Source organism: Pungitius pungitius, chromosome 18, assembly GCF_949316345.1.
Source record: "Pungitius pungitius chromosome 18, fPunPun2.1, whole genome shotgun sequence".
In the NCBI taxonomy this organism is placed as follows: domain Eukaryota; kingdom Metazoa; phylum Chordata; class Actinopteri; order Perciformes; family Gasterosteidae; genus Pungitius; species Pungitius pungitius.
The window spans coordinates 10,855,299-10,879,500 of record NC_084917.1 but is presented as its reverse complement, the minus strand read 5'-3'; the positions used below and the strand labels follow the sequence as shown (position 1 = coordinate 10,879,500).

At 43.4% G+C, this 24,202-nt stretch overlaps 1 protein-coding gene across 1 annotated transcript in view; it reads right to left on the bottom strand.

Annotated features, from left to right (window-relative positions):
- The window catches only part of cntfr (ciliary neurotrophic factor receptor), a 169,926-nt gene that overhangs the window by 117,265 nt on the left and 28,459 nt on the right, over positions 1-24,202 (bottom strand). Inside the window, exon 2 of the mRNA XM_062558887.1 lies at positions 23,096-23,136. The gene's annotated coding sequence lies outside the window, so the exon portion shown is untranslated. The remainder of the gene's footprint in view (positions 1-23,095; positions 23,137-24,202) is intronic.

The window sequence follows — 24,202 nt, the reverse complement described above, 5'->3', positions numbered from 1 at the left end:
CCACTGGTCTGGTTCAAAATTGCTTTAATTGCTCGGTTGCCTTAATTGGAGCTGCGGACCATTCTTGCATGTGATCCAGAACAGACGTTACTGGAAATTAAAATGAATAAATCATTTCATTATATGAAAAAAAAAAAATCAATATTGGAGCATAAGCCACTAATCTCTCATGAAAGCTCCCCCTATGGGTAGGTCTCTGACTGCCATATCCGCATAACTCTTCGCAATGTCGTTTTTGTGACTTGACAGCTGGAACAAAGTCCACAGCTAAAGTAGCTCCCTGTGAGGTTTCAAGATAGAGGAGCATTAACAAAGCTGGCGGCGAACGATGGGGAGGAAGAGATTGGGGGACGGGGTGTATGTGTGCACACACACTGCAACAGGCAACTCTATAAAATGTCCAGGGTGCCACATATACAAAGAGGGCGAGCAAGACGAAGAAGGAGAGAGAAGGGTACAAAGGCGGTGGAGGAGAGGATGGAGAGCATCTCTTGCGCCCAAACTCTAACTCCTCCTCCTCCTTTACGGTGAGAGATAGTCCCAAATCCCTGAGCCTGCAGGCCGTCGGGTGGATTAGCGACTCTGCTCTCAAGTTATTCTCTCTGCTTCGATCTACGGTGGTTTCTTTACCTGCAAGGCCGGAAGCGAGGAGCAGAGGAGTCGAATCAGACACCTCTCACCCACTGCATGTTACTGTGCCAGGTGCTTACGCTCTCCACGCCGGTGGGCTTGCTTCTCTTGCCGCTCGCTGTAGGTCTGATCCCCCCCCCCCCCCCCCCCGTCGTGTCCCAGCTGACCTGGCCTGTCTCTCAGGATGCACCTCATGAGTTCCACCCCTCTTTATCTTACTCCCACCGCCTTTTACTTTCTGACTAACCACCATGACGTCAACTCTCCCAAGGTGGAATTTTCAAGTTTTTGTTCTTACAATTGGCATTATTTTGTATTATTGTTAATCAGTCCCTACAAATATTGTGAGGAACAGAAGGCTCCGTCGATGCCTCAAAAGGATGAGACCATTTATAGCCATATATTTCTGTTGATCACAGTCTCACACACACTTGGACATTTGCTCGCTCCCTCTACACACCCATCATGAATCAGAGAAGTCTTGCCTGAGACCCTGTAAGCTGGAAATCTCCCCTGGCAGGGAAGGATTTCACCTTTGGCTGACTTGTACGTATTTAACTTCCCGCATGAGTTGGTTCTGGTTTGAAACACGGTCGTCTACATTCACTGGGAGCACAAAGTACAATCAGAGGATTGAACAGTTTGAAACACAAGACCGGATGTGAAATTCTGGTGATCCAAATGAAACGCGCTTAAAAAGTCAAGGCCATGTTTTGCTGGGGGCGTAATCTCTGGATGTTTTATATTCATTCATAGAAAGGAAACAATTAACTGAAGTGGATCATTTAACATAGCAAGTGGATCGAGGACAAGGCTGTAAACATTATTGATGTTGACAAGAGACTACAATTGCAGCTGTTCTTCAAAATGTGCCGTGTGTAATTTATTTTATGTATGTGCTTTTAGAACTGAGTAGGTGTTTTCAAAGGATGTATAATTTTGAAGAACGATGACAAAAAACTCAACTGTCAGCCATTTGTCTTTTGGGTTGTGCGAGGAATGTCAGCGCCTTGGGAAATATTACAAGATCCACAGTATGTGTCAGGAATTTCTCTGATACAAACGGGATGTGTCAGCACCAATGTCACAAGAATTTATTTATTTTTTCACTTTTTAATTTCCAAAAAAGGAAAGATCGAGAATAGCGTCTACACTCACCGGCCACTTTATTAGGTACCCCATGCTAGTAACGGGTTGGACCCCCTTTTGCCTTCAGAACTGCCTCAATTCTTCGTGGCATAGATTCAACAAGGTGCTGGAAGCATTCCTCAGGGAGTTTGGTCCATATTGACATGATGGCATCACACAGTTGCCGCAGATTTGTCGTCTGCACATCCATGATGCGAATCTCCCGTTCCACCACATCCCAAAGATGCTCTATTGGATTGAGATCTGGTGATTGTGGAGGCCATTTGAGTACAGCGAACTCATTGTCATGTTCAAGAAACCAGTCTGAGATGATTCCAGCTTTATGACATGGCGCATTATCCTGCTGAAAGTAGCCATCAGAGGTTGGGTACATTGTGATCATAAAGGGATGGACATGGTCAGCAACAATACTCAGGTAGGCTGTGGCGTTGCAACGATGCTCAATTGGTACCAAGGGGCCCAAAGAGTGCCAAGAAAATATTCCCCCCACCATGACACCACCACCACCAGCCTGAACCGTTGATACAAGGCAGGATGGATCCATGCTTTCATGTTGTAGACGCCAAATTCTGACCCTACCATCCGAATGTCGCAGCAGAAATCGAGACTCATCAGACCAGGCAACGTTTTTCCAATCTTCTATTGTCCAATTTCGATTAAATGTGCAAATTGTAGCCTCAGTTTCCTGTTCTTAGCTGAAAGGAGTGGCACCCGGTGTGGTCTTCTGCTGCTGTAGCCCATCTGCCTCAAAGTTCGACGTACTGTGCGTTCAGAGATGCTCTTATGCCCACCTTGGTTGTAACGGGTGGTTATTTGAGTCACTGTTGCCCTTCTATCAGCTCGAACCAGTCTGGCCATTCTCCTCTGACCTCTGGCATCAACAAGGCATTTCCGCCCACAGAACTGCCGCTCACTGGATGTTTTTTCTTTTTCGGACCATTCTCTGTAAACCCTAGAGATGGTTGTGCGTGAAAATCCCAGTAGATTAGCAGTTTCTGAAATACTCAGACCAGCCCTTCTGGCACCAACAATCATGCCACGTTCAAAGTCACTCAAATCACCTTTCTTCCCCATACTGATGCTCGGTTTGAACTGCAGGAGATTGTCTTGACAATGTCTACATGCCTAAATGCACTGAGTTGCCGCCATGTGATTGGCTGCTTAGAAATTAAGTGTTAACGAGCAGTTGGACAGGTGTACCTAATAAAGTGGCCGGTGAGTGTATATATATGTGGACGTTGTTTGTGTTTGACCACTGTGTCTCTGCTTAGCGTTTATCTCTATACAACTCTTCTTAGAGTTATTAACATTGTTAAATTGTCTGTGTGCACATTCTACTTCCAGAATCAGATTTCCAATTGCCATCTCTACATTTAGTAGAACTTTATTCATCCTTTAGTGTTTTTTTTTAATTTGTATTGTAGCAATAACCCTCCTGTTCTATTCTGCTACTATTTGAATTTGCTGTTGGTATTATTTTACAGTTTATAAAAACATTTTAGATATTTACCTGTTTTTGACAAATTCCGGAATACAAATGCCACAAGTTGACATGAGAACCTTGAGTCAAAATGCAAATTGTGAAACATGCATACAACGTGTTGAGTGTCACTGGCAGAATGTTTAATAAAACTGAAAAGTAGAAGCAACTGAAATTAATATGTTTAAATAAAAAAAAAAGATGAGTACAAAATGACTGTATTGTTGTACTGGTGGATTTAGGCTGTTACTGTCCAAAATGCTCATGTTCATACCAGTAGCTAGGTTTTTGTTCCCATACTGTTGGTCTGGCCAATCTAATCACATTGTTACCCTGAAACATGACTTCATACATATATTTTATACGTCAAAGCCTCAAATGTGCTTTAGAGCTCAATTTCAACCGTTTGACCAAGACTGAAGCAATTTAACCTCGGTGTCGCACTCAGACGAAAATGTGCAAGGCCTGAAACAGCTTTCCCTTGCTGATAAACACACACACTTGTGTTTGGTTATGTTTAGTCATGATTTACTGCACACTCCATAAACAGGCGATCCAATGAGCCCAAAATATTACAAACACTGTCAGGATTGTGTAAGACCGAACTCTTTGACACACACACACATGAGGGCATGCTCACACCCGCACGCACTAAAAGTGTACTATTTCCTGTGCATGAGACACACCGGGATACAAAGTCAATGATGCTCCGCTGCCGGCGGATGAATCGATATGAAAGGCAATGCAGCACATACTGTATTTATCATGCACACATTTATGTGTGGAACATTGACTAAAACAAGTGCACGTGTGTTAGAGTGTCAGTCCGTCAATACAAACCATTAACATGGCAAAGGACGACTGGGGTGAGATGAGGTCACCGTCTGCCCTTTAATGGAGCAGTCATCTGAGGGTCAATCTGCTTACTGTCTCAATGAAGTTATGAGGCTATGAGTGATGATGGCGAGATTGGAAATGATCTGCCTCGGCCATGGGGAGGTGTCAGGGTCGGCCTGCTGCCTGTTGGGGGGGGCTTCAGGGTCGGCCTGCTGTCGCTACAACGCAAGTGAGCGGAGGTCAAATCAAGGCTGCCGGCAGTTCATGGACGCAAAGATTTACTGTTCCACACATTCACAGACATTGTATTAAAGGATTGGAAAAGTCTGTTGTTATTTGAGAGTACCCAGATTCATTAAGAACTTTCCCATAAACTTTAAAAAAGAAAATTCAGGCATTATTTAAATGCATTAATTAATTGATTATCATTATTATTTATGCACATAGGGGGAGTAGTGGAGATGAAGGATGCTGATGACGTCTTTAATCACAGTGGAGATTAAAAAATGAGAACAAAGTAAATAGAACAGCACTCCACTGTGTTGCTTCTGTGTCGGTATAAATTGCTTGACATAGTGTTGTGTGTTCCTGCAATAAGACGCCATGTTGTGTCTTGAGAGTTTCTGCAAAATCCTAATATTCCCCATCTGATGAGTGGAGGTTTTTGTGTGTGAGGGCTGAGGTAAGAGGCTGCTGTGCTCCGGAGTGGGACAGAGGGCATTAGTCAGATTTGACCAACAAAGGGGCTGTGAGCACACAGCCAGGGGATTAGACCAACACCACAGACATTCATTAGTCTACAGAGGGGAAGAGGAAAAGAAAGAGCAACAGCAAGGTGGAGGGAAAGAGACACTGGATTACAAAGATAGCGGGGAGGGTGGGGGGGGGGAGACTTCCATTAGCGGAGGGTGAGGGGGAAATCTAAAGATGCAGGATGAGCGGTGAGATACGGAGGAATGAAGCGAGGGAGACACTGAGAAAACTCCACCACTGGATTAGTCCAATAACAGGGACTTTCATTAAATACAGGAGATGGATGGAGAGGGGAAATAACAAGGGTCAGAGGGAGAAGGAAATAAAATGGAGGAAAAAGAGACGTGCAGGACTTGCAAAGGGAGAAAAAGTAATAAAAGGGGAAGATAAAAAAGGGACAAAAGGGGAGGAACAGGCAGCGAGGGGACAAAACGCAAACATGGTGAAATACAAAGCCAGAAGAAGTAGAGAAAGGGACAGAGTAAAACAGAAAGAATCGGGGGGCAGGGGGGGGGGGGGGGTTGCAGTGGTGTAGAACAACAAGTAAAGAGGATTAAACCCCCCACTGCACCTCCAGCACACCACACACACACACAAACACACACACAGGTCCTGGGAAGAAGGCTGGCGTGCCAAACTAATTAGCTACTAACTCAACCACAGCTCACACAGTCGAGCTGCATCATTTACAATAGCGACCCAGACCGGGTCTCAGAGGTGTGTGTGTGTGTGTGTGTGTGTGTGTGTGTGTGTGTGTGTGTGCGGATGTGTTTGTATGTGTGTTTCTGTCTGTGCGGGCTGCAAATCCATATCATTATGTTTGTATGGCTGTGAGTGTGTGTAGTTGTGTCCGTGTGTGCGAACACTTTCAATAAGACCATGACAAATTAAACTTCGCCACTCAGCGAGACCAACCGGGCAATTTCTTATATTACTTTTTGAGCCTAATTTCCAACAGCTGCAGCGCTCTCAGATTCATAGCATGATTGTTTTGGATGGATGAATAATTACAAGGTCAATAAAAGGTCAGAACATAGAGAAAAGTCTGTTTTCCTAGAACCAAAAAAGGGAAATCATCAAGTGCTCATTTGTCTAAGGAACAGAACAACTCATTCTTCTGTATTGCAACAAGAGCAGAAGTAATCAATTACCTTAAAAAAGAGCAGCAATGGCATAACGATGACATTAAAACTTTCATCATTCTACAGTAGAATCTGACTTTTTGGAGGAAGGGATCATTGAATATCAACATTTTGTCGCCAAAAAATGGCCTGATGGTTGTGTCTCATTGAGCAGCACAGAGTTAGTGGTTCGATATCCGGCTGCTTCTGTCCGCCGGTCAAAGTGTCACAAAACCCTTAGTTTCTCACAATTTTTTTTACGAAGGGCTAAAAACGGTGGCGGCTGGTCCAGAGGGCAATGGGCGTGGCCCCAACATGAGCGGCGAAAAAAAATTATATATATATATTCATTTATAGATACTGAATTGTTAATTGTAAGATTTCCTTATTATGTTAAACTGTTGAAATACATGTTAAATACTTAACTTTGAGTTATACTGTATGTTTGATACCCTTTTTTTGCATTTAATCATATTGGGATGTTAACTGAAACTGATTGGCTGGCCCCATCAAAAAAAAATCCACCATCCGCCACTGTTAAAAATGATATTCAATTTACAGTTTTTTTTTTTTCAGTCAGATCACATCATCTGCATTTGATTGCTCCAATCTGTAATCTCAAGCTCCAATCGGCCGACATATTCTGGTCAGTGTCGTACTCAAGGAGCAAAATGTTTTCCTTTTTTTTCCTTTCAGGCAGTGAAATACCTTAATCCATGAAGTGGCATATGATTCGAGGCGCTTAATGATAATTGTAACGCAGGCACAGACCTACACACAATAGACCTATTTCACACACACGATGGTGAGGAGATGAGTACAATATGAACTATAAATTAACTTTGAGCATTTAGTTTACAATTCCCCTTTACTGTCTGCATATCAATTCAAACCTTATCTCGCACCATAGTGCGACTAACATGTTTGATTACCAAAACTTTATAACAAAGACCTGAGTGGGAAAGAAGGACACTGGTTCAATGAACCTGATTGAATTTGTCTCAGCAGAGTGAGACAGTCGCCCACTGGTGAGTCACAACATGTCAAGCTTTAAAGGCTGTCGTTCCTTAATACCTCCTTTGGCACCGACAAAGCTGTCAGTGTACATCGCAAAATTATTTTACAGATTGTCAGCGAACAAGAGGAACACATCATTAAGTTGGCATTCCACTCACAGCTTCTTTCCTTCAAACAGCCTTTTTAATGAAACAATGAGACTATTACTGGTTATACAACACACCGAAATGCCTCAAACACAGTGATTCAAACTATTGTGCATACTGTGGCTCTCTATTTAACCCTGTAGGGTCGGATGTGGAATCGCGCGTGTCAGTCTACGCTTGTGTCTTTCCAAAGTGTACTTCCTTCATTCTTTCAATTTCTTCAACTTGAAGGTCAAAACTTCACAACAAAAGGATGTTTGCTGCACTGCAACAGTGTGACGGTCGTCTACAACACCGGCCTCTATATTTCTCGCTTTCATGGCCCTTAGTCGTTATAGTAAGTGATTCACTTCATGTCCAAGGTGGTAAATCCCATTCAAACCAGCAGTGTTTTGGACAAATGCCTTTCATAAAAACACTACCCCCCAGCGTCAGATTGTTGATCTCTCATGGTCACTCACAGAAGAAACAATGCAGAAGCAACAGCATAGCAGGCAGAGTCTACTTTTTCAGGTCAGGAAGTGTTTTCAGATGAGAGTAGATCTAATGATGTTGACTATAATGTTTTCAGCTATTTCATGAGGTGCCTGCTGACTTTCACAAAATGTCATCTGATCCGGAGTAAAAACTGGCAATCGTTCACGCATGCTTTGTCAGGATAGCGCACGGAGCTCACAGCCCCAGGGTATCAGCGCCAGAACAGATGCTCTCTTTTGTGGCGTGCCATCAAAGAAAATTGTTCCCATTAGTCAGACTTTATTTTGCTTTTAATTACATTTTTTTCACGGTGCTGATAGGTTACATGTTACCCCTTGCCTGAGGAACCAAATCAACCACAGCAAAGATTACTCTGTATTCCATGAACTTCAATTGCAGGAAAAATCACCTTATGTCAAGTTGTTAAAATAATTGACCAGCCTGCAGAGTAGTTGACTGACTGATATTATTAAACAAAGTGCAAATGTTACGTTAAACTCCAAGTTAATTTATCAAAATACCGATAATTAGTCTACTTGGGGATTGTTTTCAGTTTGCTCGGAGCACCACCGAGCAGACAAAATGGGACTTTAATTCAAAACGTCTTTGTTTGTTATTCGAGTTTGGAGGCACACCTTTCATCCACTGTGCACGTGATGCCAAGGTAATGTGGCACTGCACTACTCTTCTGAGGCTTTGAATGCACCACCAGATGTTGCCTTTGTCATAATGTGTTTTTAATCACCATTCCTGAAGTCAGATGCCAGCAGGCAGCTTCCAATCCGCATTGCATCACTTGCTTCCCCTCATCTCTCCTCAACAGCTGAGAGGGCTCCGCACATCAATCATTCGTAACTAGCCGCGCTGTCAAACATTTCCTACACCAACTTCTGGGACCCCACAGTCGCATGTGAGCAACAGGGCCACGAGGGACTATACCTAGCCAGGATCTGATACTTGTGTCTTCTTCAATAAGTTACTTAACACACAAGGGAGACAACAGTATAGACGTGTTCCCACAATGTAGTTGGAACATGAAGCTTAAGTGAGCTACGGACACAAATGGCTGCCTGAAATGTTAGAATGCAACATTAGTCTAAAGCGCTATGGAAAAGCTTTTTGTAGGTGACTGATGGTAATTATCAACAATCATTATAATGAATACAAGAATAATACAGTAATAAAATGTATACTGCACTTAAACATATATTAGCTCACAAACACCTACCTTTGCAGGTAGCATTACAGGCTTTTAATCTTGACTTGATTGGGGTTCTTGTAGTGCATTTGATGGGTGCTTTGCAGGATCTATTTGGCATTTTGTTGAGCGAAAGTCCATTATAGTAGATGAAGAAGTCACTGTTATCTCTCTTTCCTTTTATCTTTAAAACATGGCGCTGGCACTACAAAGAGATGCCGTGTTATTCCAATCATACGGAGCTTCATCAGACCAATCCTTGGAAACGTACAATCGCACATAGAGGGCAGTCGAGGATACACCAAACTGTACCGTCTTTAAGGCAGGCGAAACACCTAACGATGTCCTGGCGTCTCTACCATATGTATGGAGAAGAAAAAAAGTCAACAAATAGATACACTAGATACTTAAAGGTCATATACCGTACGCACTGCAGGGTACCCCCTTTAATGGTATTCTTGATCGGTTTATTAACATAACACCGCAACTGGGTGTTGCCCTTGATAGATTGGTGGAAAAAAGCAGATGTTGCAAAAAGATAAATATATGGAACATCCATATAAACATTAAACCACTGCGTTGGTCTTATGAATTTCATCAACCTCCAAGGAGATCAAAATGCGCCTAAAAAGAGGTACACCTTGAAGAATAGACAAATACTGACAAAAACGTGCCACAGCAGCTCTCATAGCGGCTCTCCCTCTGGTTCACATCCTCTGCTGGACACTCGTTCAATGATATTCACATTCTAGTCGATATCCATTCATTACAGTCTCCCATGAACTTTCTTTCTCACAGCAATGCTATTGACTTGAAACCAGACAAGCATTTTCTTCCTCTCCCGCTTTGAAAAGATTCTCTGCTTTTTGGACCATACAACGGTGATATTTCTTCTGAGCTTTTTCTGCAAAGTATATATACTTTACATCAGAATATTTTATTCACTAAATGACCATTTGAATATGAATCACTCACTGCATGAAACCTTGAAAAGCTTTGTTCTTCTTACACGCCTCCACGTTGAATTAAAAAATGGAGAGAAGAGAAGTAAATGTGAGCTGACAGTAAACCGATATCATAACATCTACTCACACAACTCGTGCCCTTTAATCATATTCTCATTTATCCCATTGAATTAATACAAATGGCATTCCTTCAAGTCCAAAATTAAGAATGGAATCTATATTGACCAATTATATGTTTTGTGTATTAAACTATGCGTCAGTTGTTGCTACCAGTTACTAGTAGTTTTAATTGAACAGCATAAGAAAGATGCGTGTGTGCGTTTGTGTGAAGTCTTTATCGTTTGTCGGTTTTCCTCTTTCTGCTACATGTGCACTGCCACTGATTGGGCTAAAGTCATTTGAAAAAGCTGCCTATGCTTTCCTCAAATATGAAATGTCAACACTTTACCACTGTGGAAAGTGCTGATTACTATCGGAAAAGAAATGCTTTAGAAAAGTACCTTTTGTCTATTGGGAGTTGGTGGGCGTTGGTAGGCGTTTTGGTGGAGTAAACTTCTTAGGGAACACTTAAAACACAAAGACGAGGCCCTATAAAACTTGTCATGTTCCAAGAAGGCCCATTTCACTGTGACACCACAACAACACCAACCCACCCACCCTTCTCCCGGAGTCCCTCTGATCAGGGACACACAATATCTCCAGCAGCTTGTGTGCCACTCGTTTCTATTCTCCCTTCTTCCCATTCTGCTTCCTTCCCTCTGTCATCTGTGTTAATTACTGTAATGATGTCCCACTTGCTCCCCCTTCTCTCCTCTCACCTTCTCTCACTTTGTCCAACCTCCTTCCCTCTGCTTCTATTCACATTTCTGGCACTGTGCTCTGCTGGGTTTTTTAACCCCCTCTGCCTTCAATTGCCTGCACTGCCCTGCACTCCCCCTCCCTTCACTCGCCTGTTCAAAGGTAAAAGTCCGTCGGCAAAACTTCAGTGGGAGAACCACACGACGATCAGACATGTCAGCACCTCCATCGCGCACGCACACACACACACACATGCGTCAGCACATCAAGCACACATGCACATATGCATATGTCAGCACCTACAACTCTCGCAAACACACACACACACACACACACACAAAGGTCCACATGTCATTAGGGAGGTCCACATGGCTCAAATAAAAGGCTGTCCAGCAGGAAGGGAGCAGGGAAAAGAGGAAGGAGGGAGGGAGGGAGAGAGAAAGTGCCAGAGCAGAGATGGAGACAGGGTGGGAAAAGGTGATGAAGTAGGTAAAGAAAGAATCATGCAAGCGGCCAGGGACGCAAAAGAAGTGAGAGATGAGGAGGGTTGTACAAAGCAGGAGAGTTTACTAGCCTCTAGGGTTTCTACTAGCTACCTTAGGGTTTCTACTAGCTACCTTAGGGTTTCTACTAACTATCGTAGGGTTTCTACTAACTATCGTAGGGTTTCTACTAACTATCTTAGGGTTTCTTTGGCCATTACTGAAGTTGCACTGTGTATGAGTGACTAAGTGAGTGTATGTGTGTGTGTGTGTGTTAACTAAATCATTTCCTCCTGTTCAGCTCTGTGCCTGTTTTTAATGGCACTGCTCCAACACCATTTAACGTATACTACCTATGGTCAATCTTTTCTGATTTCCTTCCTCCTGTCTTTTCTTTCTTACATCCTTACACCCTTTAGTTGCTTGTCGTTCCTCCATTATCACAAGCTTTCTTTGCTCTCTTGTTTTTTTACTCCATTCTTTGTACTTCTTCTCTTTCGTTATTGATATTATGAGCCTCACTTTACAACTAAGTTTTTGCTGCAAAGTGGCTTGACTGGTGGTAGACAAAGGGACAAATGCAAGTAATTTAAGAGATGGAAGGGAAGTTGAAGAGAAGATAAGTGATTAGGAAAGAGCAAGGATGAGTTTTTGGTTAGATGGAGATTCTAAAGAGAGATGCGGAGAGGGAAAAATCATGGCACAAGGAGAGGAGCAGAAATGGCCTGGAGAGTGAAAGGGATAATATAGAGGAAGAGGGGGTGGTAGATAAAAACTATATGTAGGAGAGTGGAGTGCTGATAACACAAAGAGCAGAGAAGGCAAAGGGTTGAGATAGAAAAAAAAAAAGGCAGAGACGAGAGGCTGAGTAGGAGAAGAGTCTATAGTCGGATCAATGGATGCCCTGTCCTCTGCAATGTCTCTGCATTTCCTCCAGCTTACACAATAAGGCCCTCTCACCACACCAGGGAGAGAGAGAGAGAGAGTGTGTAAGTGTGTATATAAGTGCATGTGTGCGGAAAGAAGTGAATGACATTCAGGAGGGGATATGACCCCTTTGAACCCTAGTCTTTTCTTAATACTAGAGGTCAATGGTCGGTGTTCTGAAGGAAATTTAACTTGCTGGTTGTTCACAGGGCACCGTGGACGGCATTTGATCCCTACAGGGAGGCTTTTCTCTCTGTCTGCGTATATGCACATAGGTTTTTACCTGATGAATGTATGTTAAAGTGTGTTATCAATGTAATATGAACTAAACACTGCTATTCTCGCAGGACATGGAACAGGGAAAATAAAAGTGGGTAATGAATGCCAATTACTTCCCTGAATAATCAATCATTAAGCTATAATAAAATAGACCTGCTGTGGATGTCCTTATGATCCAAACAAACTGCAGAAAATACTAAGTACCTGATAAATAACTGCGTTAATTGACCAACCATTTCCGTACTAATGGATAGGAAGCTAAATGGATGCATGATGGATGCAGAGATGGAGATTAGGATTCTGCTTTTCAGAGACTGAGTGAGAACACAACTGCAAATTGGAGGACTTAATGAGCAACTGCAACCTCTGCACAGCGTAACAAACACTGGAAAGGAGGCAGGAGTGGTGCCCAATGCATTATAAGCAGGAGGAATGCAACCTCAGCGTGTATAGTGTAGGTGTGTCAATAATTCCATATCAGCTCTTTGCTTCCCCCTCCCGTCAAGATTAACTGGTAATTGATTGGTGAGCAATGCTCTCCCCTTTGTGCATTACTTCAAAGTGTTGCAGTTGTCATAAATGTATAAAATAAAAAAAAGACTGAAGAAGCTTAATACTTAATATTCTTTCTCTCTCTTATCCTCCTCCCTCTCTCCATTACGTTCTCCATCTCCACTCTCTCCTGGGTGTCTTGTTCTTCTCCTCTCTATCCATCTCTCTCTCTCTCTCTCTCTCTCTCTCTCTCCCCCTAACCCTCAGTCAGGCCTTCAGCGATGGTTTCATTTTATTTTTAGAGACAAGTGATTTGCCCAGCGGACCGACAGCAGACTGCTCGCAGGTTACAAGGGCACGATGGAGCACGGCCACGGTCTGCCCTTAGACCTGTACTAAAGGGGGGTTTCAGCTCACCAGGGCGTGTGTGTCTGTGTGTAAGGGGGAAAGAGAAGGAGAGACGGGATGAGACAGTGGGTGACGAGGCCTGTGCATGTGTGTCCTCCAGCAGCCATAATGCATTAGTGTAACCTGATGCCTCTCCTCCCCTGTGAGCCCTAACCTTGAGACCAACGGAGAGATGGATGCAGGTTGCGGAGCCATGTTCTCTTGTAAATGAGGCTGTTGGTCTTCATAACTAGATGTGTCTAATCCTAGACAAGCATGTAAGAGTGATAGTGATGTTAGGTATGAGAAGGGCTTGTTGCAGCGTTCTGCTATTATTCAATTTCTGAGAATGCACAAATTACGATTATTTTTTTCTGGTATATAATAAAATGAAGTGAGTGTTCAGTGGCGTCATCATTTAATCTTTAATTGATGATTTCAAATTCAATTTACTTTATTTACCAAAGGAAAACAGAGATCTCAATTTATGTATATGGAGATCAGTACATATCAGTAAAATAAGCCAGAACAAAATGGTCCAAATTGGCAAAATGTGGATCTAAAAAAATTTGATGAAATAATGTTTAAAAATAAATTTAGATTTTTTGCTTTTGAGTCGGTTTCTGATATGGCTCATAGTCCATAATATACCTCTATTTGAAATGCCACTTATGGCGTTTAAGTGTTTAATGAATGCACAATTGAAAGGATTACCTTTATTTACTGTGCACAGCAAAGCACCTAAAACCAACCCTGGCAATGTCCTTTCAGGAAAATATAGGCAATGCCTTAAATTTAAAACAAGTTTTCAGAATTTTTGGACCCATCATATCACATTATCATTACCTGTTTGGACCCTGGCATTGTGACTTGCTGATTAGCATCAGAAAACCATTCTGTAAATTCTGTTTCGGTAAAGCATATCATGCTTTGCCGATCCCGCTACAAACCAGATAAAGCATTAGTGGGTGAAGAGATGTTTCATTCCACCCCTTTGCTTCATTGTGAAAAACGGTGTTATGCCTCAGAGTCATTTCTTTTATGAAGGAACCTACAGGGTCATTATGGGCCCAAGTATAACGAAACTCACAATTGAAATTCTTCATCTGGAATACATTTATTAATAATGGGGTATTATTCTCCATCCTATTCCCCTACATTAAATAATACTATTCCCAGGGCCCATTAAGAAACTTAATCATCGGAGGGGGAAATATATTGCGGAAAGATGATTACAGCTGATGATATTCACAGATAAGTCAAAGATGATCACAAGATATGGTCTTTTCTTTCTAGTTTTTCCCCCCTTTTCTTTTACTTGCACGGGTTTCTTAATGCACCCGACAGGCTCCTGTCTTGCTGCTATCTGTCTTGGTTAAGAGTTTCAAAGTACTGTCAGAAGAAGAAAGAGAAGACGATAAAAAGATGTGATATGGGAATTTGAAAAAGAAAAAGACAAAAGGTATAAAAATAGAGATCCATGAGGCAGAACTGTAAATCATTCACAGACGTACCAGGGCTGGGTCATCAAGGTTTAAATATTCATTATGAGTGTCAAGACAAGGCTTTTAGATCTTGTGGGATACAGTTTCGTTCACCCCCCTCATTTGATGTTTATGTCGACTGAATTATGCATCAAAACCAATGTAATAAATACTAGTTTTTTTTTTTTGGAGCTGGAGCTTCTGCATGAAACAAACACTGCCAGAAATCAAGCTTTGAATCCCACTGGAGTCAGAATAAGTTAAAAGGCTCTGGACTCAGGGCACAGTGAGGCTCGCTGGGAGAAAACATGCTCTGAACAGCAGATATTCACTCTGTGTTACTGCAGGCACAGGGAATACAAAGAAGTACATATGCAGCCATTTGCATCAGAGACGTTTAACCTGCACACTGCACAACCATTGGCTGCCTGCCACTTTAACAGGACACCTGACATGTTGATACACACATTTTATATCGCTTTAAGGATCTAATTTGTGAGCTTTTGGCAACAGGACGATTTCTCTCTTGAATGGAACACGTTTAAGCTCTTTTCCTCAGAGCTCGGCAGTCACTTTTGACGATGTTTTGTTACTTTTAAATATATTGTAAATCTTGCGCTTTGGCATTTTGCGAGTGAGAGTATTTAAATAGCTCCGGCTCTCGGCCAAACAGCCGACTGCTCATTTAAGTCCAGCTACGTACTTTATGAACACGTATTCGTAATCATTCAGAATTCCGATTGAATACATGCGATGAACGCACACCGTACGACTGCTACCCTCCAGTGCAAAACAAGGCGAGCACGATGACGGAGAATCCTGCCTGTACCTGTGTTAGTCGAGCCCCCATATAATCTACATGAATGTGTGTCCAAACCCTTGTGGAGAACCCAGAGAGGGAGCCAAAACGTAACATGTACCTTGTTTCTCATTCCATTATAATGTTAAGTTCCCCCTGTAACAAGTACTCCACTCCCTGTAGCCCAGCAGCTGCCCTTTTGCTCACCTCTTCCTTCCCTGTCTTCATTTTCTTTCCACCTGCATTATATCTTTATCCTCTTTTCTTCCCGTCCCATCCCTTGTATCTGTTCATTTATCACCAGCCAAATCGGCTCTCCTTTTCCATCTCCATACGTCAGTCTGCTCCCTGTGACTATCCTTCTTCCCATCTATCTCACCCCCTCTTTTCTTTTGTCTCTTCCTCTTCCTCTTCCCTTTCTCTATTACGTTCTCGTTCACCACTCTCTACTGGGTGTCCCGTCCCCCCCTCGCTATCTTTCTCTCTCTCTCTGTCTAGAGAGTAGCAGACCTCCTGACGGCTTAGTATTGATCCTTCAATCTCCCTCAAATGCTCCCTCTCTCTCTGGCTAGCGCACATACACATGCATTAGGGTGACAAGATAAAAGGGTTTGTATGCCCCAAGGCAAAGCCAGCTAAACATGAGACCAGAGGCTCTCAGCCTGTAGGACATGTATGAAAAACAGAGACCCTTTACAAACCCAAGGCCTTTTTCCAAATCTCTGACAGGAAACCGTTGTAAAATTACCATTAGATTTATTTACCACAAGCTTATTTTATCTGCAAGTCGAGCCCGGATCTTGCTGGAACAACATAAATCTTGTAGAATTGCGATGTGGGAAACATTTTTCAACGGTTGCCTCAGAAAGCTTAAGGCAGCAAGCACGCTCCAGCCTCTGTGAAGGAATATTTCCGGATAATAATGTTATTTATAATCTTTGCCCTGGGGTGGGGTGTACTTGACTCAAACTGGAATAAGTTCCTTGTTTTTCTATAAAAAGCTAGTCAAGCAAAGCCGTTGTGAAGATTGTGTTTAGGGGGTCAGTCGGTAATACATTTAGAAATGAATTGAAAAGGATGACGTTGCCTTTGTCTGCATGATCTTCACTTGGAGTCTAGTTCTGAAGGGCTTACGTTGAAAAGGAACGCAAAGCTGGCAAAGTGTAGAGGGAATCAAATTAAAACAGGAAGCCAAAGCCTTGTAGCGGAGCCGCACAACTTTCAGAGTTGCAGACAAACTAAAAGTTTTCCAGCTGAATACAGTTAAGAACACCATCATTATTTCTACTTCACTCCTCAAGGATTGAGGAATAAATGAAGGTTGTTTTGACCAGATTCATTTCCCCCACAATTATGTATGCAAAGAGTAAGGTTGCACTTATCTTGAAATATTGAACAACAATGAATTTAAAACAAACTAACTAAATGTATGAAAGCATTTCAACTTATGATATTACAACTAAATAGTCTCTTGAAATCAGTTTCCTCCTATTCCAGCTGCCATGCTCAGAATATAGAGCCTGAAGCCTACGTCAAAGCACCAAAGCACCAGAGTGACCGTACCACATGGGAATACAGCTCCTCGCCATGGCGACCGAGCTCCCGAAACTAACAAGAGCTTGTCAGGAATCAATACCTGGCATAAAAAATGATGTGACTTTCAGCTGCTGTGGCCACATCAATCAAGCCATTACCATTAGCTCATCTCTCGACACCGACTTGGACGTCTCCCCGCTGGCCCTCCCATCCACTCTGCGCTCCTATGTCACAGTTTCCCCTCCCCTCTCCCCCTGCCAGCTCAGCGGATGCCCCTTGTCGCAGCTCCTATTTCAGCCTTCTGAAGTTTCATAATTGATCGCAATTAGAGCCGCTACAGAGAGAGAGAGAGAGATGGGTAGGGGCAGACAAACAGAAATTGAAAGAGAAAGTGTGTGTGTGTGTGTGTGTGTGTGTGTGTGTGTGTGTGTGTGTGTGTGTGTGTGTGTGTGTGTGTGTGTGTGTGTGTGTGTGTGTGTGTGCGCATGTATAACAGAGAGAAAGAGAGAGAGATTAAAATCAATGAGCCCGTTTTGGAAGTGGTTATATTAGCAACTGCACTAGATCTGACCGGAAGCTGTAGAAGTAATAACACAAAGAGATGAGGGGAGCGACAAAGACAAAGGGAGGCACAGAGGAACGGTGAGTCACTGCTGACGGGAGGGAGTTAAGTGACGCCAAATTAAAAAAACATTCAAAGACGCACTGGATATTAGTCGGGGAAACTCCTGATTGAGGAACAAATCGGTTGTTTTTGTTCTCAGTCAACTCAGTGTTTGGTAAGTGCTTTGTCAAAGAGTCAAGGAAAGCGACATCTGGTTTCACAGGTTTACAGTGGAGCTTCAGTGTGATTCTTGGAGAGAGATACTCAAGGTTTACAGATCTGACTAACGATGAGTCAACGACCTGTTAGTCGGCAGAGAAACACTTGGGACGAGGACAGCCCTCAATATGACACAAAATGAAGGCGAAACATGACTTACATACATTAGAAATAAGATTTTTATTTTGTTTTGTTTGTTTTTGATTTTTGTTCAAACTGCTCCTCCTCCTCTAGATTCCCCAACTAGACTTGGTGTGAAGCACTTATGAATCTTGAGAGCAAGAAGAAGGAAAAAAAGAAAACCCTTCTCAACAGGGAGTTGACATGGAGGGGGAAAATCAAGATAGGGATATGTTGGGATCAAATTAACAAGAGTGATTTCAGTGACAAACATAGCCGCCAAGAGTGAGAGCCACAGAGTGGAGGATTTGTAATAGAGAGATAGAGTGGCAGAATAACAAAGAGGAAGAATAACAATGGTGCCAAAGCCTCTTCCATCCTCCTTGCAAACGTCCCTGATCCCCCTCTTTTCTCTCATTTAAATTCCTCTTCATTGTCATTGCAATCCGGGCCTAACCCCCCACCGCCTGGCAAACACACACACACACACACACACACACACACACACACACTGACCTCCAGCAACAACCGGAGCCATCCCGAGGAGCCATGCTCACACATCTCTGGCTAATCCCTATCAAGGGGCACACATGCACGATGCTCACACTGTTCGGAGGAGAGATACATTAGAATCAAGTGCAGTCCCCTCGGACCGCAGATGTCGATCTTACACGGCTGTGGAATAGCAAGGACTTGTCACCAGTCCCGTGTCGAACACAAGGCCAATGCAACGCTCTCTCCTGCTTTGTCAACATGTGCAGTCGATACAGACGGCCTGAATTCTATGCCTCGGTTCCTATTCCCTGGTCAGCGGTGCTTAAGACCCAGTACGCTGGCTTGTCAGCAATGGTATCTGACACAGCAGACATACTGCTCTTAGTAGCAGTCTAACAGCAGTAACAAGAATGAAGAATAATGTTTTGTCAGCATGATCGGGACACGGCTGGGTTAATACAATTCCTCCACTTATCCCCTTGTCAGCCATTCCAGGTCACAGAGAACGGCAACCGGCGCTGTGTTCTTATATTTGCCTTGTCAATGTGCATAGCAACATGTAGACTGTCAACAATGCGCAGAAATATGCAAGAGAGGCCTAAAGGATGCCGATTGTGCACAGTCCAGACAACACAGAGGTTGTATTTTGCTTTGCCTGATCTCACTCATGTCAGCAATGCTGGGTCAGAGAGGGTAATCAGTCAAACTCATTCTGTTGCAAAACACATCTGTCCTGGTTCAGTGACACACAGCGTGCTCTTGTCTAAAATCTAGTGGTTGATGTCATTACGAGTGAATTCCCTCAACCCAACTTGATACAAAGATATAAAACAAAAACTCTATATTTGAACACAACCATATTTATTATCATTTTTGCATAATGCACAGTGCAAGTGTATTATTAATCATTCACGAACCGAACACATAATGAGGATGTAATTTAGCTTTTCCAAAGTTGAAACCAACCTCTGTTTCTTAGCCGTTAGCTCTTGTTATACCTTGAGAAATGAGCGTCGTCTCATTTTCAGGATTTCCTCATTCGGTTCTCGTGACCGTGACATGTAAACCAATGTCTTTCAGACTTAAGTATCTGCCACGGCAGACCGCTGCATACCGACCTCCTACTTTTGGGCATCCATTGTAATGACCGCTCACAACCATGGCCCCAAACCTGTCCGAGGACAGACAGAATATAACACACTTGGCAAAGTACTCTAAACTGCCTGTATGGTAGTGTGCCCTCTAGCACACCCACACACACACACACACACACACGACATCATTATTTCTTTAACAATGCATTATACTGCAATAACGCTGAGATGAAGTAGTTATCTTTTACTATTGCTTCATTTACTTTTCAAAAAATGGGTTATGTCAAAAAAAGAAAAAGAACAGCTGCCTCGGTCTGATGATAGCTATTAAACTGTTAAGAGCTGCTATGGGCCAAATTAAAGATGAGATTCAAAAAGGAACAAAAGCATATCCTGATGTTTAACAACATGAGTGACTTTAGGGTGATATTAAATCCATTACTGTGACCCATTACCATGAACTGTCTCTCAAGTGAAACATACAGAAAGGGTTAAAAGCAGGACAGGTCATAATTATAAAGATTGGAAGTCAATTTGAAAGTCGATCCGTCCCAAACTGCCTTTGCAAAGTAAATCAGGCACCAGTAGTGGGTACAAATCAGTGGGGTTTAGGGTTGGGTATCGTTTGAATTTGAGCGATTCCGATTCCGATTTCGATTCCTGGTTTCGATTCCGGTTCCCAGCGATTCTCGATTCCGATTCTTTTAAGAGACAGGGTCAAAAAAGTTTAAGTTTAAGATATTTTAAATGAGCTAGCTAACCAAGGGTCTTTCTGAAGGAAATAGTCTGACCTTCTCCAATGTTAATTCTATGAACTTTTTATTAACTTTACTATGAATTTCTAACAGGGCTGTTTTCAACTACAATATAAATATCAAACTATGAACTTGAATATTGTATAAACATTATAAATTATGAATATATTTTAACAGGGGTACACTTTCCTCCAGAGAGCTTTATTTTTGAAACCTCACAAAAACACATTTACTCGTGAGTGTGTGATACTGCAGGTACTTAAACGTTACCTTGCTCCCACTGATGGACGAACCCTTGGAATCAGAGGAGGAGGCAGCGCGTCAAACACGGGGCACACGGAGGGGGGGGGGGGGGCGCGCGCAACTCTCCCAACCTCAAATCAGGGACACTTTCGCTGACGGGGGGCTGCTGGCGGTCGACGCGGGGAGGGCTAGTTCAATCTTCTTCTTTTTTTTGCAGCGCCAGCCTCACTGCTCATTTTAACAGAGGAACGCTCCGCTCTGGCCACCCGGCACCCGCGCGCGCACTGGTCCGATGCGTCACAAATTCACAACAACCGGGAGTTTTTTGCCGAGTTTTCGGTTTGTTTCGAGAAGTGTAACCACACTTTGAAACGCCGACGCACGCTATACATGTTCGATCGCGCTGTTACGCCAACACGCCGGTGGACGCTTCTTCGTTGGTGTTCAGCGGTTTCTATTTCCGGTCGGCGCCGGCGGACTGAGAATCGAAACTAGGAATCGAATTTTAAACTTTTGAACGATACCGGGTAAATCGCAAAGCTAGTTCCGATTCCAATCGATTCTCGATTCTCGATTCTCGATACCCAACCCTAGTGGGGATATGATCTAGAATATCCAAGTGTGGGCAGGGTTGTGTGTATGTGTGTATGTGTGTGTGTGTGTGTGTGTGCACGTGTACTTGTGTGTACAGCGGGAGAGGGAAAGCAGGAGACGGGGTGTGTGGGTGTTAAGGACATTCTGGCGACAAGGCGAACCCCAGGGATCAAAAAACACACAGTGTCCCATTACCGCCGACCCCACACGCGCACACACTGTGCAAGTGTACATGACACGATGGTGTCTACTAAGCAATTTGCCGACATGCTTGCCAACAGGGACCGACGGCAGGAGTCGTAGAATGTGACAAGGAAAGATAAAAGACATGTCATCGTCCCGGCTTATCTTACAGGTGCATCACTTCATGGAGACTTCTTTGAAACCACCACTGATCAGGGTTCAAATCTGGGATCTGTTGTCATTTCAATTAGTTGATTTGACTGGAGTTTTAAAAAAAAGTTCAGGGCAGCAGAACCACTTAGCGTTTGTCCTTCACCACCTTAGAAAGCTTGGCACAGAGACTTTTTCTGTAGACTTCATTTTAAAAAGATGCATCCAACAGCGATGCTCAAATAACCAAGACTCGGATCACAAGGGCTGGATAGTCAATAAAACTATGTTAGATCCTAGAGCCAAAAAAGAGAATAATATTGAATCCTTGATGGACAGAGTCTCAGTCCCTATAGAGTCTCTCCTCATTCTTATTTAACCTGTTTCTGAACTCTCATTAGTTTGTTTATAATGCTTAAGGCCAGCGTCCTGACGGGGGAGAAGAAATTCTTGAAAAAGGGAATTACACCTGTTTGTCGGCAGAAGCCCGAGGCTTCAGCAGGCTTGCGTCCTCGTTTTAGATCCCCAAACCAGCTCGGGTTTGGGACGTCTGTTCTGGCGGGGGGAAAGCAAATGAGTAATGCCCTCCCCTCCCTCATCGGCAATAAAAGTTGCCCCAGAAGCAAGGCCCTTAACCTCAGATTCCAGCGGCGCAGCTGCTGAGCGAGCAACAATTTGCATTCGCTAATTCTGCGTGCATTCATCATCCGTCATTCATGTTTAAAAATAGACCTTCGAAAGATCACAGGCAGACCTTTTATTTTGTGGGTGGCATTAAAACTTAGCTTCAGTTAATAAAAGTGTGTACACACACCATTAATGTTCAAAGCCTCGCGGCACGCATGGACTTCCCTGTATGTAACCCTAGAGTCCTGAGCTGTCAGCATGACTGCATGGCCGCGCCCTGCATGGAATCTGGATATCTACGTGTGTGTGTCTGCTGCATCTGCCCATGTCCTGTACCGGCGTGGCTGTGTATACTTTTGGGACATGTGCGTCTCCTGCATGCCCACATGTCTGAAGCTTCCCTATCCGAGCGCCGACATGTGTGCGTCCCGCTGGCGTTTCTGGACAGACGAATTCTATCTGCCTCCACAGAGTCCTTTCATCACCCACACACACGCACACACACGCACGCACACACACAAACACACACACACGCTGGTGCTGCTGACATGGGCATGTCACCACGGCAACCAGATATGGCCGGAGACGTGCTACTAACAGAAGCCCAGACCACCATACAGGCGGGCCACAGTCTATTAAGAATCTTATTTCTGATTCAAAAGGACAGAAATGTGATTTCATACACTGCCTGCCTTGTTCCCAAATATTCACAACAGGTTTCACACTACTGAGGCTGAGGCTTCTCACACATATGGCTACCATTATTAGTTTGGCACAGGGGGTCCCATTCCATGTGAAAACAAGCCTCCAATATTGTACAAATTCACTGCCTTGATGTTTTAGCAGTAGAGTTCGAGTGCAACCGTTATGTCTATCAACAATAAAATGGGTTTCATGCCCTTCTAGCTTCTGTGACGAGTACTCAGCACAAAGCACAAAGCAGAACATGAGGGCTAAATACAATGAGAGAGAAACGGAGAGGCTAACAAACTATTGAGTTACAGGGTTATTTTTTAACTGGAGCAAAGAGATATACACTGTCTCGTCTTCTTACCTTGGACAGGACGAAACGTCAGCGTGATCCTCCTCTTCACCCTGTCAAGACAACCAAGAGTTAGTCAGGGCAGAGGATTCAACAGTCAGTCCAAAAAGCAGAGTTTTGTTTTTCCAAAGTGACTATTGCTTTGCTTTTCAGATATCTGCCTCAGTAGCTGCGACCCGACAGCAACCTCTGTTTATAAAGAGTGAAGCCGATGTGGAAGAGCCTCGAGCTTTCTTTGTAAAGACCATCGGGGGCACTTCTCCTCTGGTTGCAAAAAGAAGTCTGAGTCAAAGAGAAAATTACACTACATCTCACTTGATTTATTACCTCAATAAACATTGTGAACATGACGTCTCATTCACCAGTTTACTTAGTTAATGACGGCCCCATTTAGAATAAGTGGGACCATAAAGCCGGGTTGGCTTGAGGTGCGCGGCTACCTTGTGATTGGCAGGTTGCTACCATGGCTTTTTGCCGCTATGGAAGATCGGTTCAATCCATACCTGCTTCTCCAGCCTCATCCTATCAGCAATATTTCTCTCCCAATATTTTATTCCCCATTCTGTGTGAGAATCGTAATGTATAATACACCCTTCCAGAGAAGCCTTATCTACTCTGTGCATTGCTTTCTCCACCGCTCCCGTCTTCCACCTGGTTTCACTTCTCTCCCCCTGCCCATCAGTCGGCAGCCAGGGAGAGGTGAGCCTATTACACGCTTTTTCACACACTGTCTACTACACACAGACATAGGTTCACGCACAAAACCCCACAAGCTCAGCTCCATGGTAAGTTACATTTCCACGCACATCATCCAAAGCTGCTGTGCTATAAAGCGCCCGTTACCACAGCCGTGTCACGCTCATGATGAAGTGATCTAGTGGTGCGCCTAAAAGCTGCTAAAAGAAAGAATTAAATACCAGTGAATGGAATAGGATAGGTAGAACCGACTGAAATGCAAACGTTACGTGTAATTGTGTCAACTTTTACAATGACTTGGAACTCACCAAGGACAACAAGCATGAGAGTGCAATTATTATGGTCACTTCCCCAAAGCTAAAAATATGAATTCACGAATACTTTAGGTCCAACCCAAATGACAACAAGTTAGTCAGTACTGTT